General features: G+C 35.9%; 1 protein-coding gene across 5 annotated transcripts in view; it reads left to right on the top strand.

The window, feature by feature from the left end:
- DIAPH3 (diaphanous related formin 3) overlaps positions 1-23,854 on the top strand; it is a 506,048-nt gene that overhangs the window by 223,641 nt on the left and 258,553 nt on the right. The window lies entirely within an intron of this gene.

Genomic DNA, 23,854 nt, shown 5'->3' with positions numbered 1-23,854 from the left:
TTTTTTTTTTTTTTTTTTGAGACGGAGTCTCGCTCTGTCGCCCGGGCTGGAGTGCAGTGGCCGGATCTCAGCTCACTGCAAGCTCCGCCTCCCGGGTTTACGCCATTCTCCTGCCTCAGCCTCCCAAGTAACTGGGACTACAGGCGCCCGCCATCTCGCCCGGCTAGTTTTTTGTATTTTTTAGTAGAGACGGGGTTTCACCGTGTTCGCCAGGATGGTCTCGATCTTCTGACCTCGTGATCCACCCGTCTCGGCCTCCCAAAGTGCTGGGATTACAGGCTTGAGCCACCGCGCCCGGCCTAGCTTTAATTTTCTTATCTGAAAAAGAGAGTTAATACTACTTTTAGGATTATTAAGAGACTGTGTCTATTGAGTGCCTGGCATGATACCTGATTCACATTACTCTAAAGATGGCAATAGTATTATCATTATCATATTAATTCCATTTTATTTTTATTGCCTTATGGCAAAGAAGTAGCTGTCACAGCTGTTATGAATAGGATGTTGGACTGGATTCTAAATTCCCTTCCATATGTAGGACTCCTTTTTAATTGATATTCCAGATTTCTTCAGTGATATTAACTTATTTTTCTGAATTGACAATTTAAAGCAAAAATAATAAATAATGATTTTATGGGACTTTATACAAACGATTGTTTTGGTGTTTTTTGTTTTTTTTTTTTTTTTTAATACAGAGTCTTGCTCTGTTGCCTAGGCTGGAGTGCAGTGGCACGATCTCAGCTCACTGCATCCTCTGCATCTGGGGCTCAAGTAATGATCCTCCCACCTCAGCCTCCTGAGTAGCTGAGTCTACAGGTGTACACCATCAGGCTCAAAACAATTGTTATTAGTAAAATGTGAAACTTTTCTCTTCCTCCTCCTTTTCCTCCTCCTGCTTTTCTGTGTTTGAATGACATCACAAATTTAGATCATGTCTGCTTGTACCACATCAAAAATATTACTTCTATTCATGAAATAGTACAGTAACCAGGGTCAATGTTTTTTATTGGTTTATTTCAAAATAGGAAAGTATTAAGAGAATCAGGTGGTGGACCATACAGAGTTAAAGTTAGCAGAGATTGCTGTTTGTGATAATGACATTTCCTTTACTTCTATTGAAAGCTATTCAACACGAACATGTGACTCTTTTACTAATTGTAATGCATTACAGTACCCCATAATCTATGAGAGTGTTCACCTCTGCACTCTGCCTGTCCAGCTGTTGTCTTGAACAATTATCAGCGAGTTATGATTCCGGTATGAGCTGTGTCATGCTCGAAAGCGTGATGGAAAAAATGTTAATGAGCATGCATGAATGTTGGTTGATGAAGGTTAAGTGGTTGCAGATATGCCCTCTTCATTCTTTCCTATGAATGTTCAGACTGAGGCAATGGGTTCTGATGAGGGATTACAAACAAATGGTGCTGATTGACAGTTCTTGATTTAACATTAAAATGGTATCTAAAGGCAAATTCTGTGTTTCAGCTGAATAATAGACACAATGTTGTTGACCCCTGGGTGCAACTCAACACTTCAGCATCCATTTTATTTTAACAGTTTTTTTCCCCAATCGTACCAGATTTTCAAATATTCTCATTTTTGTATTACATTTTATTTTAAAGTTGTGCCTGGCAGAGATGGTAGAGTTAAAAAAAAAAAATTAACATATCCGTTATGTACTTACATTTTTAGAATAATAACTTTGCAATTTTAAGTATGATTCAATTAAAATATTGTACACAATAGCTATCTATGTAGGTAAGCATAGGCAAGAACTCATCAGCAACATGTTTGTTTCTCTTTGTGTGTTTGCATGTATTTTAAATGACTCAGGTGCTTTTTTAGCATTTGCTTATTTGTATGCTGCTTCAAATTAGCTGTCTATATACTCTTTAGGAACTTTTAAAATTTATTGTTGTGAACATTGTGTTTCATATGCTATCTATTGAGCATAAACTTGAAATACTTTTGTTTTTGGAAGAAATGAACAATGTAAGGAATAGTATCAGGTAGTGTTCGGGAGGTTTTTTTCTCTCATCATTTTCCCCATTATTAATAATCCTGAACTTGGTGTGCAAACTGGATTCTGTGCTTTGTAAACTGTAAAATGTTGTGCAAATATTTGTTTTTACTAAACTATTTTAGCTGAAAGGACAACATATTAGGAACACAATGCTTTTCAACATGTAACAGAAGTACAAAAAAGTGAAAGATTGTTCAGTCATCATAGGATTGTAAAGTTACTAGATCATAGCTATCATTTTCTCATTTAATAGATGAAAAATTTGAGAGCTAAGTGTCTAAGCCATAAAAGTGTTGCCAATAGAAATATCATTTGATATATTTGGGTTATTTGTTGATCATTGAGAAATATTTTCTTATTTTTTATGTCCCCTATGGAGACAGCTCCCTGTAACTCACTGCCTACTTAATGTATAAGCTTTCAGTAGTAATCCAGAGTGTTCTTCATTTTTTCTTTATAAGCATATTTTTAATATGTGAAACTTGCTTTTAAATTTTAATTCATAAGTTTTTAATCTTTTTTGGTAAAATTCATTTATAATTGTTATAGAAAATACTTGTAAATTAACCTTGAGTCGTAAAGGAAACAGGACAGAAAAACTCACCTGTACCTCTTGACCCTGGTTCTTATGTCGATATTCCTCTGTGGAAGAGAGCCTTCCTATTTCCTAGCCCAGCCGCTTTGTGCTTAAGGACTATTTCTTCTCAGAGCTCTGTAATTCCTATTGTATTAAGTGCTTAAGTCTTAGTGTTAGTGTGGCTTTTTTTTCTTTTCTGTCAGCGAGTGAAATTGGATATACTAGTCATATTCTCTCAAGGCTAGCTGCTACTTAGTACTATGCCTAGGATTGCAGCTATCTGCCATCAGTAAGCAGGGCTTTCATTTTGGTTACTGGGTCCATTATGGCAAATCATGCAGCTGGCTGACGAGTTATTTGGCCAAGCAACAAATAATATTGGATGCCTCTCCCAAGAAAGGTACTGTCCTAGCTCCTGCGATACAGTGCTGAGCAGATAACTTCTTGCTTTCCTGTAGTATATAATCTAATGGAGAAGATAGAAAATAAATAGGCCAACAAAAATGACTAGTTTTTGAATGTACTATGAAAGTAAATGAGCAAGGAATGATGAGGGGTGTGTTTAGAGAGGATAGTCATGGAAGATCCTCAGGTTGGAAAGAATCTGTGATCTAGGATCCATCAGAAGTTTAGTGTGACTGGAGACAAGGGCAGGAGATGAGATTTGAGGTGTGGATTGTTTGGAAAAGCTTCAAAGAAACATTTGAGTTGTTTTGAAGCATGAGTATATGATTTTTGAAAGCAGGGAGGAAGGAGAAAGCCAATTCAGCAGTAGGAGTGGTGGAGGCAATGGAAGCCTTGGTGCAGTAGTGAAATACCCGTAGCTTAGGGCATAGTTATATAGATGTTGATGATGGTGTCGCTGGCCAGCAAGAGGGAGTGGTGGGGTTACAAGTTAGTTAGTGGCCAGATATGAGCCTGGAAAGATTGATTACTAAGGGCAAGTTCTTTCCAGATGTTTTGCTTCTCTCCTTTCTAGAAGGAGGTGTAAAGGATAATAGGCCTTTTTTTTTTTCCTAACACACAGAAAAGTTGCCAGAAAAAAGTTAGTGTTAAACATAGTAGTTTTTTATTCAACTATGCATTAATAATAAATGTATATATTTAAACAAACTATCAAAAAAATCCCATTGTATACAAGGTATGGGTAGCAGTAGAAGTCAGATCTATCAATTTTTCTTTCCAAATTTGGGTCCTTACGATTCTGCTTCCTTGTGAGGATTGGTTTGTCTTGTGTCCCAGAGATGCACTAGGAGTTTATGTGTGATAATTTTTGAAATAAGTGTTCTTATTCTTCAGTTGCCTTCCAGAAAATAAAATTGGAAATGCGTAAAGCTTTTGGATTCATCTATTTTTTAGTCAACTTTTCTTCTACACTCTGTGGAAAACTTATTCAGAACTATAGTTTGCTTCTTTATATGTATACAACTGCATATATTTATATTTAGAAAATAACTCTTCACAGAGAAGAGAAGAAAGGAATGCATTCCAGTTCTGTCCCCTGTTAATCATTCATGGCCTACATGTGATACCATTTACTTTGTGAAGATTTTTCTGGTCCATCTACTGAGATGTTATTGCCTCTTTTAACTTTCTAAGTGCTCCATCTTTTTTTTTTTTTTTTTTTTTGAGACAGCGTCATGCTCAGTCACCCAGGCTGGAGTGCAGTGACATGATTATCATGCACTGCAGCCTTGAATTCCTGGGCTTAAGGGATCCTCCTGCCTCAGCCTCTCAAGTAGCTAGGATTACAAGTATGTGTTAGTATGCCCAGCTAGTTTTACAATTTTTCTTGTAGAGACATGGTGTCGCCATCTTGCCTAGGCTGGTCTTGAACTCCTGGCCTCAAGTGATCCTTCCACCTTGACCTCTCAAAGTGTTGGGTTTGCAGGCATGAGCCACTGTGCCCAGCCTCCATCATCTTTTCCCTTGGTTGGCCCCAAGGAAATAGTAGTAATTGTTATTATTAATGAGTATTAGTGAGACCTCAAAAAATTGAGGCCAATGAAAGCCTTTGGTCATTGAAAAATTTATTAACCTTTTAATAAACTTTTACTGGACTTCTGATAGAATAAATATCAGAATTTGCTTGAACTCTGTAATGCTCTTCACTTTATATAAATGATTCTGTTATTGTGTAATTTTATATCTTCACATTTTATTGTTCCAATTTCAACTGAGGTTCTTTATGAGCAAGCCTTACATTTGACTTTTCTGTATTCTTCAATAGAGAGCCTAATTCAATGACTTGGGAGTGAGTGAGTGAGTGAATGAATGAATGAATGAATGAAATAGATTAAGATTTTCTTTTTCATGACAGGGAAGCCCTCAGAGGAGCTCCATATTGAGAACTATTACATTTCCAGTTGCTATTATTGTTCTAACGGGGCTTTCTTGGTCCCGTGTGTCTGTGTTCGTCATTCCCCAGGAAATGGAGTGTGGTACAGTAATTGGCCTAGAACCAGGGAGCCTATTTCTTGTCTTGAATCAACCACTAGGTAGCTGTGTGGCCTTGGAGAAATCAGTTCTCCAGGCCTTAGTTACATATCTATAAAATAAGAGTTCTTGGTAGCTCAACATTCTAGGATTCTTAGAAACTGCTGATCTTTGTTAACATTAAGAAATAAACTGCCAAAATAAACTTTTTTAAACAACCAAAAAGCCCATTTTTTTCAGACTTAATAGAAGAGATGTGCTAATGGTGTTAAATTGATCATATTTCTTTTCTCATAAGAGAATGAGATTATTACATAGGCACAGTTAAAAGTAGATGCAACAAATGCTTATATGAAAAAATATGCAAGAATATTTATTTTAGTAATATTGATAGGAAAGATTTATAAACAACTTAAATGCTCATTAACAAGGAAAATAGCTAAATTATGTATGATATGTAGCCAAATTATGGTACCAGGTGATATGCTATAAAGCTGTTAAATGTTGTTGATCTAGACATATGAACATGGAAAATTACACTGGGTTTATTGCTTTGTGAAACAAGTAAAATGCAAAATAATGTATATGGTATGAGCTCATTTAATTAAGGAAAAAAACCCTTAAATTGTATATTTGTATACATGTGTATACATCTTTTTTGTTTATGTACACTCTTATACACTTATAAGCTTTTGTTGATAATAACTATGATTTCAATAGTTTCCTTTGGGGAATATTTGTATTAATGTGTGGGGAAACTTTACTTTTTAAAAATTGTACTTCTATATTGTTTGAATTGTTTCACAATGAACTTTAAGAAATCAATATCTTCCTAGGGGACAAATCTAGAATAATATGGCAATTAGCTGGAATAGCATGTTTAGTTTTTTAAAAATCTGTATATATTTTGATGTGTATTGTTTAACTAGAAAATAAAAAGGCAGCTTTGCCTTAGTCAATATAAATGAATCTAAAAAAATTGTTGCAAGATCTGAGTCATTTGTTTTATTTTTGAAGTTACAGCTTAGAAATGACCTTAGCTTTTCAAAGTGAAAGAAATTTTTGTCAAGTATATTACATACGCAGGGTTCCATTAGTTCAATAAACTCCATTCAGAAAGCAATATATTTGATAGTTAATTATTCCAAATGGTGCCTGTGATCAAAAGGGATGCTTGTTTGTAATGAAGGAAATCTGTGTAATGGTTATCCTGAAGAATATTTGCTCAAATGTGAGGATGGAAGTAATTGATGAAGTGAAAAATCGTATATATCTTCTTCAGGCTTAGAAGGAGCAGCTTATGAAAAGCTGAGAAATAATTATGAGTATTTGAGAAACTAAGCCAAAAGAACTAAGTTTGGGGGTAAGATGTTAAATTTGATAATTTGAGATAAGGTATTATATAGGTCAATAGAAATACGTGTTTTATGTGTTATAATCCCTTTGGGCCTTTGCATGTACATATTGGGAAGAAATAGATATTTTTCTACTGTCCTTCTCACTGCCTTATTTTTTGAAATTTGAAATCTAATATTTGCTTCTAGTATAGATTTTTTTCCTAATTGAATTGCAGGGGATTTTATATCCAATGAGAATTTTTCAGTTGTTACTTGAAGAATCTAGTGAGATGTAGTAAATATTTTTTGAAAACATGTCTGCTGACTCTTTTAGTGCTTTTACATCTCCCATTAACCACTTACAAAGCAAGATGTTGTCACAAGCACACTTGTCTAAACATACTATGCCCTATTTTTGTTCTCTAGCGCTTGCCCCATATTGGTAGAGGCTACTGTGAGATGGTCTTCCTGTGGAGGTCCAGACAGGAAGCTGGCCACAAATACCCTCTGCTCTGGGGTCTCCAATATCTCTTTAGTCGTCTGTTACTCCCCAGGTGGCTCTCCTCCAGCCCTGCACCATAAGGGAGGAGGAAGAGAGCACACCCTTCAGAGGTGTATCTGAATTCTGATCTTGCCCTTCTGATCCCCTGCAAGTTCTCCCTTGGTCTAGGAAGGGCTTTTGTGTCTTCCCTATGTCTGACACTCTGTCCTTTTCTCATATGCTGCATCCTTCATAGCCACTGCTTATAGTAGCGCCCTGTTCTCAGTTTTATATAGTTAAAGGAATGTTTTGTGACTGCATTAAGTTTTTTTTTTTTTTTTCCTGTAAGCACCCAGCTTTTGCAATTGAACCACATAGCTTTCAAGACTATTGTCTCACTGTAGATATTAACAGAAATCTAATTTTACACTCAGTGCTGAAGAATGACCTCTTATTCTAAGGTTTACCTTTTCTCCCCAGAGGAAATAAATGCCATTGATCCTGAAATGGCAAGGCTATGGGACAAATTTCAGAAAAGAAAAATATTAATCTCCAGTTATCATCTCCAATTATTATCTGGCTCCACTTTCTCTGCAGGGTAGAATGAATCTTAGTCATTCTGCTTTTAATTCCATTTAGTTATTTTGTCATCACATTTGCAGTTTCTGCTGAAGGGCTAGATAGGCTTTGGATGGCCAGGATGGCATAAGCACAAGAATGAGTATCCAGAGTCCTCATTTTCGTTTGCCAGACCCTTAGCCTCTTATGGGTTAGTTTTCTTATTGGAAAATGATATTTTTTTTTTATTAGATGATATTCCACGGTCCATTTTAATTGGGGAAAAAAGGATTTGAATCTTTCAGAAATTCAAGAAATTATATGAAATACAGATTTGATGTTTCCAACATAAAGTAAAATAGTCTTAAGAATATGAATATGATTTATTAAAACATTTTAGAGATTAGAAATTTTGACATGAGCCGGAGAGTCCCAATTAATAGGTGTTCCTGGATGTCAGAGGTGTTCTGTGTAGTATTGTGTTTCTGTTCTCGTTGGCTTTTTGGTGTATGTCTTTCGAACAATAACTTTTACTGTCTGACATTTTCATGAGGCATTTAAAGTTAAAGATAGTTTTTAATTTGTTAGGTTGGGGAGTTTACAGTGAGGGATATTTCAGTTATTGTAAAGATTCTTCTTCACTAAGATGTTAATTCTTCTCCGCCCAAGTGTCAGGTGGCCAAACGTAATTGTGAAGTAATTGAGTTTAAAGTGAGATTTCTAATACAATTTAAGCCACTGCATTCCCATTAATGAAAAATTACCTCGCTCCCCATTTCACAATACAGCTCTGTTAAGTACGTTCTTCTTAATAGCAGATTTGGTTGTTACGCTGAAAGTAAGATTGTTTAGGGGGGTGGGGGCAGGCTTGAAAATATTGGGAGATTTTGATTTTATAAGTAGCCCAACTTCAAATATGGACATTGGCAAGGGGATGAAAGTATTGCTTATTTTATATTCTTTGGAGTTTTTGTTGGGGCTTGGAGGATTATAAACCATCCAGGGATTTCTGAGTCCTGACTTGGCTTAGCTCTCCATTTTTCTTGTGGGATTCCTTGGTGAGATACACACACACACACACACACACACACACACACACACACACACACATATCTCATTCTTTCTGTATATACATATACATATGTATTGTTTAACTAGAAAATAAAAAGGTGACTTTGCCTTAGTCAATATAAGTCAATATGTATATACAGGGATCCACAACAAACCTAGATAAAGAGCCATTTCATTGTTAACTTGACTTTTGTCTGAATATTCCAGATACATCTTGCTGGTCTCTGGTCCTGGGTGAATGTTTTGAGGCTTTGAAGCATAAGGATGGCTGGGGTTTTCTTTCCAAAATCTAATTCTATACATTATCCATGTGCCACCTGTCTTTATGCCACAAAGAACAAGAAGCTGAAGAGAGTCAGTTTCTGTGTAGGAAAAGATGAAGATCTTCCTTTTGTGTAAAAGTCTGCCCTGGCTTTATCACTATGCACCTTTGATGACAAAGTAATTGATATGGGCTACTACAAGCTTAGAAATCTAAGAGCTGGGTATTCAAGGAAATAGGAATGTGATTAGGTTCTTGAAACATGGAATTGCCCAAGAATGAAATTCTTTGTACAATTTGGAGAGGAAATCCGGGTGAAAGGTAGAAAAGGAATCATTATTTTGTAACAGCAGTATTTATACCATCATGTAAATAGTCAAACCAATGTATAAGTTTGAGGTGTGCAGTAAATAAGGACCAACTTTGCCTTTGAACAGCTCTTGAGAAAGAACATATACATTTTAAATGATCCCAGTTTGGTCTGATTAATTTTACAGCCACTTAGATTTTGTTCTTCATTTGACAAAGCAAAATATTGACTACATCATTCCTACATAAATTTTCAAATCAAGAGGTCAAATTAAAATGAGTGATTTGAAATCAAGCCTCATAAAAAATTTTTTTCTATTTTTAAATGTTGTGGATAAGTATACATAACAAAATATTACCATTTTAACCATGTTTAAGTGTACAGTTCTGTGGCATTAGCAACACTAATGTTGTGTATCCATCAGTACCATCCGTCTTTAGAACTTCTCATCTTCTCCAGTTGATACTCTGCACCCATTGAATACTGACTCCCCATTCTCTACTCTCTCATAGGGAGATTATTTTTTAAAATATCATTTTCTAATCACAATGTAAAATGAATCCTGCTAGTCTTCCTTTAACCTCTACTCCTTATACTACTAGGGAAGTGTATATGGAACATTTGGGTTGCAGTTCGATGGTACGGTGGAAAAGAGGTCTGTATGTGAGCTGAACATTTTATTAAAAATTTTTTTGTTTTGTTTTTCAAAACAAGATCTGCCACTGTTGCCCAGGCTGGAATGCAGTGGCATGATCTTAGCTCACTGCAGCCTCAAACTCCTGGGCACAAATGATCCTCCCACTTCATCCTCCTGAGTAGCTAGCACTACAGATGCATACCACTATGCTCAGCTAATTTTTATGTTTTTTGTAGAGATGAGTACTCATTTTGTTGTCCAGGCTGGTCTTGAAATCCTGGCCTCAAATAGTAATCCAGCCTTGGCCTCCTAAAGTGCTGGGATTACAGGCTTGTGCCACTGTAAGCCGGGTGTTATAAGTAGCTATATAGGATGTACACAACACAAGCTCCAGCCAGAAGGTAAGATAACATAGAACTACAAATTTTAACAGCCCACATTAACAAAAATTCCAAATTCAGGAGATTGTGGGGACAGAAACTAGCACAGAATAGTTGATTCTAGAACACAGATCGGGCAAATAATGGAACTCCAATTAGCTAGACTAATTGGAGACCAGAATGATCTGGAATGCTAACTGGAACATTATTCTTAGAGCACAGGAATAACGATTCAATAACTGAGAAACTGGGCAAGTGACTTGAATTCCCAACTGAGCTATCAAAAACAAGAACATAAAAGCAGAAAGAGGATAACTACATATCAGAAAGTCTAGATAATAAAAGTTGAGTTCAGTTGAACAAATACCTAGGTATTATCTCTACCTTGTCCACCTTTTTTCTACCCTGGCACACTCACACCCTACGCCCCACAGAATAAAGCATTTTCTTTCTTTCTTTTTTTGCTTCCCCTCCCCTCCCCAACCTTCCCTCTCTCCCAATACAGGATCACAAAATTATGGGCAGGCCGTCATCAAATATAGAAGTAAGTTTATTGTAAAATTCTACTACTTAAGCTTGACCATTTTGCTATCGGTGTAATTCTTTTTCAGTATTTTGGAATAATGGTCATTTTTGTGTCAGATCACTTCTCTTCTATCAAGTTTTGGATAATCACTCTGGCTGGTTTTTAAAATTTTTTTTTTTATTTTTTTGAGATGGAGTCTCGCTGTGTTTCCCAGGCTGGAGTGCAGTGGCGCGATCTCAGCTCACTGCAAGCTCGGTCTCCCAGGTTCACACCGTTCTCCTGCCTCAGCCTCCCGAGTAGCTGGGAGTACAGGTGCCCGCCACCACGCCCGGCTAATTGTTTTTGTATTTTTGGTAGAGACAGAGTTTCACCATGTTAGCCAGGATGGCCTCGATCTCCTGACCTCGTGATCCGCCCGCCTCGGCCTCCCAAAGTGCTGGCATTACAGACCACCGCACCTGGCCACTCTGGCTGTTTTGATGATTGTGTTCTGTTTTCCCCAGGAATACACCAGGATGGTCTGCCCATGATTTAATATGGCATTCCTTTTTATCTGTTGGTTAATATAATGTTACTTTTTCTATTCTCAAGTTGCTTAGCATTGTTTGTACAAATACTAGTAAGTTGGTTTATCAACTCTTTCCATTCAACACCATGCTAGAAATCTTGAATTACCTGTGTTATCATTTGGATTTAATTCTTCTAAATTAGGAATGTACACTGAGTTCTCATTCATGACTGTTCTCCTCTCTTGTACTTTCTCTTGTATATGCCTTTGGATGTCATACATTAACTTTCAGAGTTGGCTTTGTAATTTATTTTAGCAGAGATATATTTCTACCTTCTGATACCATCAGAGAACATATGAGAGAATGTTATACGTAAAAATAGTGGAAAAATATTATTTATTTATTTATTTATTTATTTATTTATTTATTTATTTATTTTGAGACGGAGTCTCTCTCTGTTGCCCAGGCTGGAGTGCATTGGCGTGATCTCGGCTCACTGCAAGCTCCACCTTCTGGGTTCACGCCATTCTCCTGCCTCAGCCTCCGAAGTAGCTGAGACTACAGGCGCCCACCACCATGCCCAGCTAATTTTTTGTATTTTTAGTAGAGACGGGGTTTCAGCGTGTTAGCCAGGATGGTCTCGATCTCCTGACCTCGTGATCTGCCCGCCTCAGCCTCCCAAAGTGCTGGGATTACAGGCATGAACCGTTGCACTCGGCTGGAAAAATTATTTTTTATGAATGTACATGTGTTGTTCCATGATTGGGAAACACCAGCATTCAAGAAGAATTCACAGGGGCCAGATACTAGAAGTATTTCATATGGTGGGGAGATTTTGAGGACACATGAAAATTTAGGGATGTTTTCTTGAGAAGTTCTGATGAGCCAAGAGAGATCACGTTAGAACAGGATTCAGTTTTCTTTCAGTCGGATTTTTAACTCTATTTCCTGATATCTTTTACTTCTCTTAGTCCTTAGATCCATTCGGTCAGAGCTCATCTCAAATTGCAATGAACCCAATTAACACTAAGATATATGTGATAAATAGGCTTAACTTTTCAGGATTACTTTTCTCCCTAATCTACAGCTTGTGAATTTAAAAAGTTGTTTCATCTGCAAATTTGAATGGTGTTAATATTTGATTTGATTTGAACTCTTGTTTTTCTGCTAGTTAAATCTTTCATTATGAGGGGACCCAAGGAAACTTCAATAAAATGGTTCTTTTTGTAGGGTTCATACTTTTGAGATGAGCAAAGTTGCTAATTTAGAAGATCCTTGGATATTAAACAGTTTTTATGAAATATTTTGATTTTTAATTTCTTATAAGAATAAAGAGGTAGGGGAAGCATTCTTTAGGTCATCTTTGTAAAGATCGTTATTGTTTTGACGTTATTTTGAGGTATATACTTTAAGTTTTTTTAACAGAATATTTCCCAATACTTTAACAGTTCTTTTGTACATATAACTGTGGTTAAAAAAATCTAGATATACCCATAATGAAGGGTTTATTAAGTAAACCCTTAATAAAGGGTTTACTTAATAAATAAGAACCCTTAATGAGGTTCTTATTCCTGTGCATATAGGACTTGAGTTGTAGAGAAAAGACTATTTGTTTTGTGACTTTGTCTGCTGAAACAGAATGTCACAGAAAGAGAAATATGCATTTATCTGCTACATTTTTGATGATTGCTACAGTTGAAATAATGTGTTTCACAAAATTTTATTTAGGGCTTCAGCTACTCTTTCTATATATTATATAATTATTAGCCTTGAATTGTCAAACAGACTTCTTTTTGCTAGTAAAATACACTGATTTGTTATGGCAGTCATATATTAGTATTTGAATAGAAAAATAGCCTGTTTCTCCACTGATTATATGTTTTTAGGTATATACCCATTTATTTATGTGCCTAGAAATATTAAAACTTGGTTTGAGAGGCCAGATATGACTAAAGTGATTTATACAATGTGGTTTTCAATACCAAAGCATTTACTTCGATGTTTTCCCAAGGGTCTATTGCCAACTCACAAAAACATTCCAAATTTTTTCACTTTTTTCCCTATATATTCTGAATCATTTGCTTTTGAGCTACCTAAACCTTCTTTGAAACCGTATTGTCCTATCAACCACCAATGTTGTAAACTCTCAGAAATTTAGTTTTTTTCTCAGTCATTTGCTTATTCTCCATTTCTGACCTTCAAGTTTCAGATTATCAGGTGTATTCCATTTACTATATGGCTAAATAACTGAACCCTATCCAAAGTTACCTACTACTTGAGAGGCAGTGATAGGCAAATTCTTGACTTTTCCTTTGGAAGTAGAATCTTCCTTCTGTATTTGCAGGGGATTATTTCCAGGAACCCAACAAATACTAAAATCCACACATACTCAAGTCCTAAAGTTGATTCTGCCCAGCCTGCAGTTGACCTTCAATATCCATGGGCTTTGCTTCTTGAGAATACTGTAGTTTCAGTCTGTGCTTGATTGCAAATGGGAATCTGCCAGTATGGAAAGCTGACTACATTTATTGAAAAATATCTGCTTATAAGTGTACCTGTGCAGTGCAAGCATGTGTTGTTCAAGAGTCAACTATATAGCCCTATTTCCCAAAGCTTTAAATCCTGTTCATTGTGTTCTGGAGACTAAACATTTCTCTTCCCTCCCTCAGGCCTATTCAGTTTCCCACTAACTGTTCTGGTGAACATGTACAGGAAGGGAAAATTTGGATCAAGTTAAATGCGAAGTGTAGGGAGTTATCCTTACTAATGTGCTTGGTTGCAGACTGCTTTCCTCATGCAGATTCCCTGTCCCAGAGGATGCTCTAGGCTTGCTGTGTGGTGGTCAGTTCCTGGTCTCAGGACTGCTCATAGCCAAGCCTTGTGCCACCTTCAGCAAGTAACTTATATTCTCTGTGCTTAGGTTTCCTGATTTATAGAATGAAGTGATTAAAGTCCGTACTGAAGGGCTGTTCTGGTTCAAAAATTTGTATCTTTTAAATTTTGATACTCTTTATCAGCCTCTTAGAATCTTATGAGTTAGAAAGCAAAGAAAAATAACAGCAATTATGCAAATATTTAATAGATGTCTCCCCATTTGAAGACTGTTAGGGACTGGTGTTTTTCATTTTCTAGACAAATTATTTTGCTTTATTTTTTTAGTTGAGTTGAATTTATTGACTTCTCTCTATGTCATAGAGAAGAATGCTTGCTTATTTAATCAGATATACTTATTTTCATCCTCTTAAGGCTAGTGTAATTACAGTCTATTTAAAAAGGTAATTTATTATAAACATTAACATGTAAAATTTAATAATATCTGTGCTAAAGACATACCAGAAAAAAAGCTTAAAATGCTTAATATTTTAGATGCATATTGTCATAAGATACATTTAACCAGGGAGCACCAAGAAAAGCAGAATAAACACTTATTAGTAACATTTGCTGATTTAAAATACTCAGTTATAGAAAGAGAAAGGTGTTTTTTATTACCTTTTATGCCTACACTGACTACTAAAACATTTAAAACTGCATATTCTGAGATGTTTTTTCTTTTGCAATGGTGAAATAATGTATGATGACATTTATATGGAGTCTTACTCCTAGAAAGCTATATTTTTAATCAATCTGATTAGATTAATCAATCTGATTATGTACTAATATGTATAAACATGTGACATGGAATTATGATTTTTTAAATGGAAAGTTTAGTATGAAAGAAAAGATTTTGAAAGGATATTCTTTATATAATTTTGCGACTATTTTTGAAACTTTGAAAATAGAAAAAGAATGAAGTGAAAATGTAATTAAAAGAGACTTTTTCAGTTCATGGCTCTTGGCAACATAGAAACTTTTGTCATCTTTGACTTCATTCTGACATAAAACCCTTATAAAATGCGGCATATGCTGTGTTAGTGATCAGAACAGTTTTTGAACAGTATTAATCTTCTCTTGGAAAAATGGAGCGTTACACAGCATCTCTAGGAAGTAAGATTAAACACAGAACTCTAATGGCAACAAAGCTAGATCACAAGTATAGATGGCACTAATAATCTGACTTTATGATTCAGAGTTTCATGTTATATTTGAGAAAATCTAGTATTTCAGAGTAAATGTATTTTGAACTGGCTTTAGAAGAATAGCTCCACTGATTCATGGGTTTGAGCCTAAAGTGTGCTTTACTCTTGAATGCTAAATTGTGTTTATGGACTCTGATTGTACTCTTCTTTGTCACCACAGGGGGAGGGTTACATGAAGGTATTTATCATCTCACTTCATGTTCATAACTACTCGTAGAGGGACAGTGTCCCTATATCATAGATGAGGAATCACAGCCATAATGAGGTTTAGTGACTAGTATGTGGTGGGCTGGGATGTAGAACCTGCTGCAGGATACCAGGCCTGAGTTCTCTGAAGGAGGACCCTGCCCTTCCTCCAGGCATGCTAGTATTTTACCAGAGGTTTTGCCAGCATGACTAACGGAAATAGTATTCTGTATAAAAACTTTATTCTCACTAAATGTCCTCCTTTATTCTCATTCGTTGTTAATTCATCCTTATTGTTGCCAACATTAGGTTATCAGTGATCTTTGCATAAAACATTTTTGCTGGTTTTCCACTGATGCAGCCCTGATTGCATTAAAAAATAAAAAAACAAACAAAAAAAACCCCTCTTGTTTTCTCTTAATATGAAAGATTTTTCCAAATCAATCTTTTTGGATAATAGACTCATTATCTGGCTTCATATCAACAAAAAACTATTTCTCTTTTGGTTTTAAAATTTCTATTGTCTTCTGTCTTAGGCAATTCTGCTGCTTTGTATCCCTTTGTCCATATTCTCACTCTCTAAGTTCCATTGATCCTTTGTCCCAACAATCCTATGACTATATGATAGCAGCGAAGATGGGAGAAGAGCATTATCTTACTGGGTATATACTCACCATCCTGAGTATCCTGATACATTAAATTCAGTAAGAGTCTAATTTGTCATTTTTATTTTCGAAAGGTAGAATTGGTTAAATTATGTCAGTGTCTTATTTAGAGGTTGAAGTGGTGAAGGTTGCTTGTATTTTTTTTTTAAACTGTGACACTTAATGTACTTCATAGATAGTGAAAAGAATATTGGAGTCCAAGTCAGGTGGTCATCATTCTTTTATCAGATTTGTTGCTTAAAATTAACCTAAGCATTATTTTTTCTTATTGTGATGATGATGATGACAATGATAGTAGTAGTAGTATTAGGATGACTATAATGAGAATTATATAGGAAACAGAAACAGCATTCAGTGCAGTACTTAATAGGTGTTCAGAAAATGTGATTTAAAATTTACAGTTACTTGTGTCTTTAACATTTTTCTTTAGGTAGACTATGAAATGTTTCAGAATGTAAAAGGATACTGATGATGATGAGAAAAATAAACATTTAAAAAAGTTACAGTCTACTCTTAAGAATAAAGACAAGAAAATAAAACATATATTTTCTGAGAAGTTGAGGATTGCTATTTGGTCAGGTTAAGGAAGAGAATCCTACTAACTTTTTTATTAGCCTTCATCTGAAAATTTTAACTAATACAACAAGACCAGAAACAAAGTTTAAATTCTGGGAATAAGGAGATGAAAGTGTCGTTATATGGTACCTGGAAAACCTGTGACAGTCAATGGAGTAGTTACTAGGACTGATACCTGTATCATCATTCCCATTTTCTCTTCTCCTCATCTGTATGTCCAGCTGCCTCTTGTACATGACTATGTGGATATAGAAGAGCTTCTGTAACTGAACATGTTTTAAACTGGACTAGTGTCCAAACCTGTTCCTCATTTGTTGCTGAATTAAATAAACATCACCATCGTTTATCTAAATAAACATCATCATTATCATCTATCTGATAGCTTACGCCTGAGTATCCTCTTTTTATTATCTTTTACTCTGCCGATTCATACATACATACATACACACAAGTGACCATATATATGTCCATCCAAAAGATATTTGTTGAGTACCTGAAGTGTTCCAGGCTTTAATCTTGGTGCTAAGAATATAGTGGCAATCGGCCGGGTGCGGTGGCTCAAGCCTGTAATCCCAGCACTTTGGGAGGCCGAGACGGGCGGATCACGAGGTCAGGAGATCGAGACCATCCTGGCTAACACGGTGAAACCCCGTCTCTACTAAAAAAATACAAAAAACTAGCCGGGCGAGGTGGCGGGCGCCTGTAGTCCCAGCTACTCGGGAGGCTGAGGCAGGAGAATGGCGTAAACCCGGGAGGCGGAGCTTGCAGTGAGCCGAGATCCGGCCACTGCACTCCAGCCTGGGCGACAGAGCGAGACTCTGTCTCAAAAAAAAAAAAAAAAAAAAGAATATAGTGGCAATCAAAGTTTCTGCCTCTAAGGGTCTTATTTTCTAATGGAGGAAGTGGGACAATATCAAATTTATGATATGTAAGGAGTAAGTGCTTTGAAGGAGAAAAAAGGCAGAGCAATGTTGATACGGAACTCCAGGTGAAGAGTTTGCTTTCTATATAAGGCAGTAAGGAAAGGCTTTACCAATAAGTGTTAGCAGGGTTCATTTGCTGCACTGTAGTGGAGAGACTACAGCTGGTTAAGCCTGAAAGCAAGGAGATTAGTTAGAAACAAGTTGTGGTCCAGATGAAAAAAGATGTTAGCCACAAAAAGAAATCGTACCAGGGCGATGGTGAGGAGTGATTACTTTAGTGAATATTTTGGAGTTAGAATCGACTAGATTCACTGATGGATTGGATATTATTGTGAAGGGAATAGTAGCAAAAATTCAAGTGTTTGACTTGAAAATAGCAAAAAGAACATTCCCGTTTTTTTAAGCTGAAGAAAATAGGAGAGCAGGTATGGAGGTAGGCACATATATGTCAGGAGTTTGCTTTTGGGCATGTTAAGTACAGTTGCTCATTAGACATCCAAATAAAGATATTGAGAGAGAGTAGTTGGTTGTTCAAGTCTGGAGTTCAAGAGACAAATTTGGGCTAGATCAATACTTAGTCTATTTCCCATTATAGAATCTACTTTTGGAACTCATCCACACTCCCCCTGTTGTTACTGCCCTTGGTGAAGGTACCCTTTACTTTCTTTTGGATTACTGTCAACTTCCTTCAGTCTTGCCCTTCTATTGTCATTTTTGCTATTCTTCTAAACTACCTTCTTTAGCCTGAGTTTTTCCTAAAATGTAGTTCTCCTGATGTCTCATGTGCTTAAATCTTCAGTGGCTCCTCATTACTGTGAGAATAAAATCCAAGTGTCTTATTCTGGCTTAAAATATCTTGTGTGATCTGGTACCTGACTCATTTCTGGTGTCATTTATTTCTGTTTATATTTTCTGTTCTTATTATCCTCACATCTTTCAGTGCCTTTAGAGTTTTTGCACCTTTACACGTTCAAATACTATCCTTCTATTATTGTGTCTTTGCCACATATCCCCACCTTCTTACCTGGCTGACTCCTTTTTCCTTTCAAGCTTTGCTTAGGTATTTAACCTAAAAGGACTATTTTTGACAAGTATGTTTAGGGTGCTCTTCTTTATTCTTGTGTAGTTCTCACTATAACATCACTAATACATCTACGTATTATAATTGTCATTTATTTTATAGTCACTTCAATTAGACCTTAAATTCTTTGAGGCAAGGAATTTCTCTATCTTGTCTAGAATTGTATCTTTGTTTCCTAACACAGTCTCTTTTAGTTGCTTAATACATTTTTTTTAATCTGAATGAAAGACAAAATAAGTAAAATCCTGATTATAAAATGTGTATGCAAAATTAGGCAAAGTTTCTACATAATACCTAGGACTATAAATTAAATGTCCTTTTGATACCTAACACTTACCAAAAAATATACAGGTCATGCATGAAGAACAGTGTGCTAAGTTGAATAATTATAAACACATGCCATGTTTATGATAAGGAAGTTTGGAAATTGTCAAGATATCAAATCTCTCAGAATCTATTTACAATTGCCTTGCAATTCAAATACAATTTAAATTGGATTTTATTTTTAGATCTTTTGGGTTGCTCTAAAGTTCATGTGGAAAAATAAATGAGGGCCGGGCGCGGTGGCTCACACCTGTAATCCCAACACTTTGGGAGGCCGAGGCAGGTGGATCACTTGAGGCCAGAAGTTCGAGACTAACCTGGCCAACTGGTGAAAACCCGTCTCTATTTTAAAAAAAAATACAAAAATTAGCTGGGCATAGTGGCATGCGCCTGTAGTCCCAGCTACTCAGGAGGCTGAGGCAGGAGAATCGCTTGAACCCGGGAGGTGGAGGTTGCAGTGAGCTGAGATCGCACCACTGCACTCTGGCGTGGGCGACAGAGCAAGACTCCATCTCAAAAAAGCAAACAAAAAAATGAGCAAAATTTAGATATGGAGAAAAATAATTTGAACAGCCAATGAATAAAATGTATCATAAATCTATAGTACGTAAGACAGGGTGATAGCAGTGTTAACAGTAGCACAGGGAAAAATACAGCAGAACTAGTAGCCCAGAAAAATAGAAATAACATATCTAGACACTAAGTATATGATCAAAGTGTAACTTAAAATCAGTTGAGAAAGATGGTTAGTTATATAAAATGACACAGAAATATCAAATGTTTTGGAAAATGGAAAATTTGATTCTTACCTCATGCTATGTACCAAAATATGTAATTGTTATATACAGGTTGAATATCCCCTATCTGAAATGCTTCAGACCAGAAGTGTTTTGTATTTTGGATTTTGGAATGTTTGTATAATACTTACTGGTTGAGCACCTCTAATCCAAATCTCTCTAATCTGAAATGCTCCAATGCACATTTCCTTTGAACATAACCTTTGAGTGCCATCTTGATGCTCAAAGTTTCAGATTTTGGAGCATTTCAAATTTTGAACTTTACCTTTAGTGGTTTACATATCTACCAAAACACATTGCTACACTCTTCTTTCTTATCAAGTTCCCAATTTTGTCCAATAGTGACCTTGCCACCTCCACTGTGGGACTGCCATACGATCACATGTGCCACCTGACTGTTATTGCCAGTGCCTAAGTACAACCCCCAGGGGCCCAAGGACTGGTCTTCCCAGAACCTATGTTTGCTGCCCAGGGAATTAAGGACTGATGTGACTAGAGCCTGCTGGTATCCATATACATGCCACCTGGACTCAAGGACAGACCGACCCACTTTGGGTCTGGCTCTTCATCTTCATCGCTAGGAAAGTCATACCAAAGCCTCCACAAACAACTGCAGCCTAAGCCACTGAGGAAATCTCAGACACAGCTGATGATTATAGCTGAATAAATCACACAGAGACTGTGTGGCTGCTCCCACCCAAAACTCCAAACACTCTACTAAATTGATGCTGTAAATCTACTCTATAAAATTAGAAGTCATTATTACAGGAGGTGCACGGATATCACTATAGGGACACAAAAAAACATGAAAAGAAAAGAAACGTGATACCTCAAAGGAACATAGTAATTCTCCTGCAGCACACCCCAAATAACAAGAAATTTATAAAAGACCTGAAAGGGAATTCAAAATAATGATCGTTACAGAACTCCATGAAACACAGAGAACACAAGTAGACAATATAAAGAAATCAGGAAAACAATTGATTAGAATGAGAAATTCAACAAAGAGATAGATATAAAAAAAAGAGCCAAATAGAAATTCTTAAATTGAAGAATTCAATAAAGGAAATAAAAAATACAACCAAGATCTTTATCAGTAGACTAGGCAACGAAAAGAAGTAATTTCTGAGTTTGGAAATAAGGTCTTTTGAAATAACCCAGACAAACCAAAAAAAAAAAAGAAAAAGAAAAATAGAGAAAAAGATTTAAGAAAGTCTGTGTGACATGTGACATGTGGGACACAATTAAGCAAATACATATTTGTGTTTTGGGATTACTGGAAGGAGAAGAGATGGAAAAAGGCATAGACAACCTATTTAATGAAATAATAGCTGAAAACTTTCTAAGTCTTGGGAAAGAAATAGACATCCAGATACACAAAGCTCAAAGATTCCCAAATAGATTCAACTCAAAAAGTCTTCTGTGAGACATATTATATTCAAATTTTCAAAAGTCAACGGCAAATAATGCATTATAAAAATAGCAAAAGAAAAGTGTCAAGTCACATGTAAGGGAATCCCCATCAGACTAACATCAGTTTTTTTAGCAGAAAACTTACAGGCTGGGAGAGAATTGGATGATACATACAAAATGCTTAAAGAAAAGAACTGTAAGATAAGAATACTTTACTCAGTATAGCTATTCTTCAGAGATGAGGGAGAAATAGTCTTTCCCAGCCAAGCAAACACTGAAGAAATTCATCACCACTAGACTCCTTGCTTAAGAGAGTCATATATCTGGAAGCAAAGAAAGCTGTATCTACCACTGTTAAAACACATAAAAGTGTAAAACTCCCTATAGAGCAGATACACAAATGAGAAAGGACACAAATATTGTTACTACAGAAACCCACCAAACTGCAAAGATAAACAGAGAGGAAGAGAGGAACAAAGCATATACAAAACAATCAGAAAATGATCAACAAAATGACAGGCGTAAGTGCTCACCCATTAGTAATGACCTTGATTATAAGTAGTGTAAATTATCTAATTAAAAATTATAGACTGGCTGAATGGATTAAAAAATATGCTGCCTACAATAACTCACTTCACCTGTAAAGATACACAGTGACTGAAAGCGAAGGGATTGAAAAAAATGTATTGTATATAAATGAAAAGCAAGTGTGCAGGAATAAACTACACTTGTATCAGTCAAAATAGATTTTGTCAAAAAAGATAAAAAGAGACAAGATCATTATATAATAATAAAGGGACCAATTCAGCATGAGAATATAACAGTTTTAAATGTATGCATGCCCAATGTCAGAACACCCAGATGTTTAAAGCAGATATCTACAAGGAGAGAGACACTCCAATATAGTTGTAGTTGGAGAATTTAACTTTCAGCATTTGTCAGACCATCTAGCTAGAAAATTGTCAAATAAATCTCAATCTGAAACTGCACTGTAGACCAAATGGATCTAATAGACATTTTAGAACATAGCATCCAGTAGGTGCACAACGCACATCTTCTCTTCAGTGCATGGAACACTCTCCAGAATAGACCATTTGTTAGGCCAGAAAACAAGTTTCAACAAATTTTCAAAATTCAAAATTATATTAAGTACTTTTGTAGCTCACAATGGAGTAACACTAGAAATCAATAACAGGAACTTTGGGAACTTTTCAAATAATATGGAAATTAAACAGCTTGCTTCTGTAATGTACAATAAGTCACAAAGAAATTAAGAAAATAAAAAATATTTCTGAAATGAGTTAAAGTAGAAACAAAATATACCAAAACCTTTGGAATATAGCACAAACAGTACTAGGAGGGAAGTTTGTAGCAAAAAATGCCTACATAAAAAAATAGATTGCAATTCAAGAACTTAGTGATGTATTTTAAGGAACTAGGAAAAGAACAAACCAAACCCAAAGTTAGTAGAAGGAAACAAATAATAAAGTTCAGAGCAGAACTAAATGAAATAGAGACCAAAAAAAGAAGACACATTGCTGGGTGAGGTGGCTCACACCTGTAATCTCAGCACTTTGGGAGGCTGAGATAGGAGGATCACTTGAGGGCAGGAACACTTGAGGACAGGAGTTCAAGACTGGCCTGGGCAACATAGTGGGACTCTGTCTCCATGAAAAATAAAAAGAAATTAGTTGAATGTGGTGGCACACATCTGTAGTCCCAGCTACACAGGAGGCGGAGGTGGGAGGATCAATTGAGCCTGAGAAGTCAGGGTTACAGTGAACTCTGATCATGCTGCTGCACTCCAGCCTGGGTGACAAAGTGAGACCCTGTCTCAAATCAAACAAACAAACAAAAAAACAATATGAGATTAAGAAATAAAAAGTTGTTTTTTTAAAAAAAGATTAAATTGATAAACCGTTAGAAGAAAAAAGAGAGAAAACCCAAATAAATAAAATCAGAATCACAAAAGGAGATACTACAACTGATACCACAGAAATAAAAAGGATTGTTAGAGGCTAATTATGAACAAATGTTTGCCAACACACTGGAAAACCTAGAAGAAATGAAGAAATTTCTGGACACTTAGCTACCAAGATTGAATCAGAAACAATAGGAAACCTGAACAGACCAATAATGAGTAACGAAATTGAATCAGTAGTAAACAGTCTTCCAACAAAGAAGGGCCCAAGACTGGATGGCTTCACTGCTGAATTCTACCAAGGTTTTAAGGAAGAACTAACACCAATTCCTTTCAAACTATTCCAAAAATATGAAGAGGAGAGAATTCTTCCTAACTCATACTACAAGGCCAGCTTGACACTGATACCAAGACAAGGACCCAACATAAAAAGAAAACTTAGACCAATTTTCCTGATGAATTTAGATGCAGAAATCCTCAACAAAATAGCAGCAAAACAAATCCAACAGTACATCAAGAAGATAATACACTATGATCAAATGGGATTTATTTCAAGGATGCATAGATGATTCGACATTCACAATCAATAAAATTATTATTTTAATTTTCCATAAGCCATGTTTTTAAATAAGAATGATATTGTACATTAGACATAAAATGACTGTGTTTTAGTTAGCATTCTTAGAGCTAGCTTCATAATCCAATTTAAAAATATCCAATTAATATACTTGCCACTTGAGTGCAGGTATATTAATTTTTATAACTGTGTCCTGTATGCTATTCAA

Source organism: Theropithecus gelada, chromosome 17 (assembly GCF_003255815.1).
Source record: "Theropithecus gelada isolate Dixy chromosome 17, Tgel_1.0, whole genome shotgun sequence".
Taxonomy (NCBI): domain Eukaryota; kingdom Metazoa; phylum Chordata; class Mammalia; order Primates; family Cercopithecidae; genus Theropithecus; species Theropithecus gelada.
This window is presented reverse-complemented; position numbering and strand designations above follow the sequence as displayed.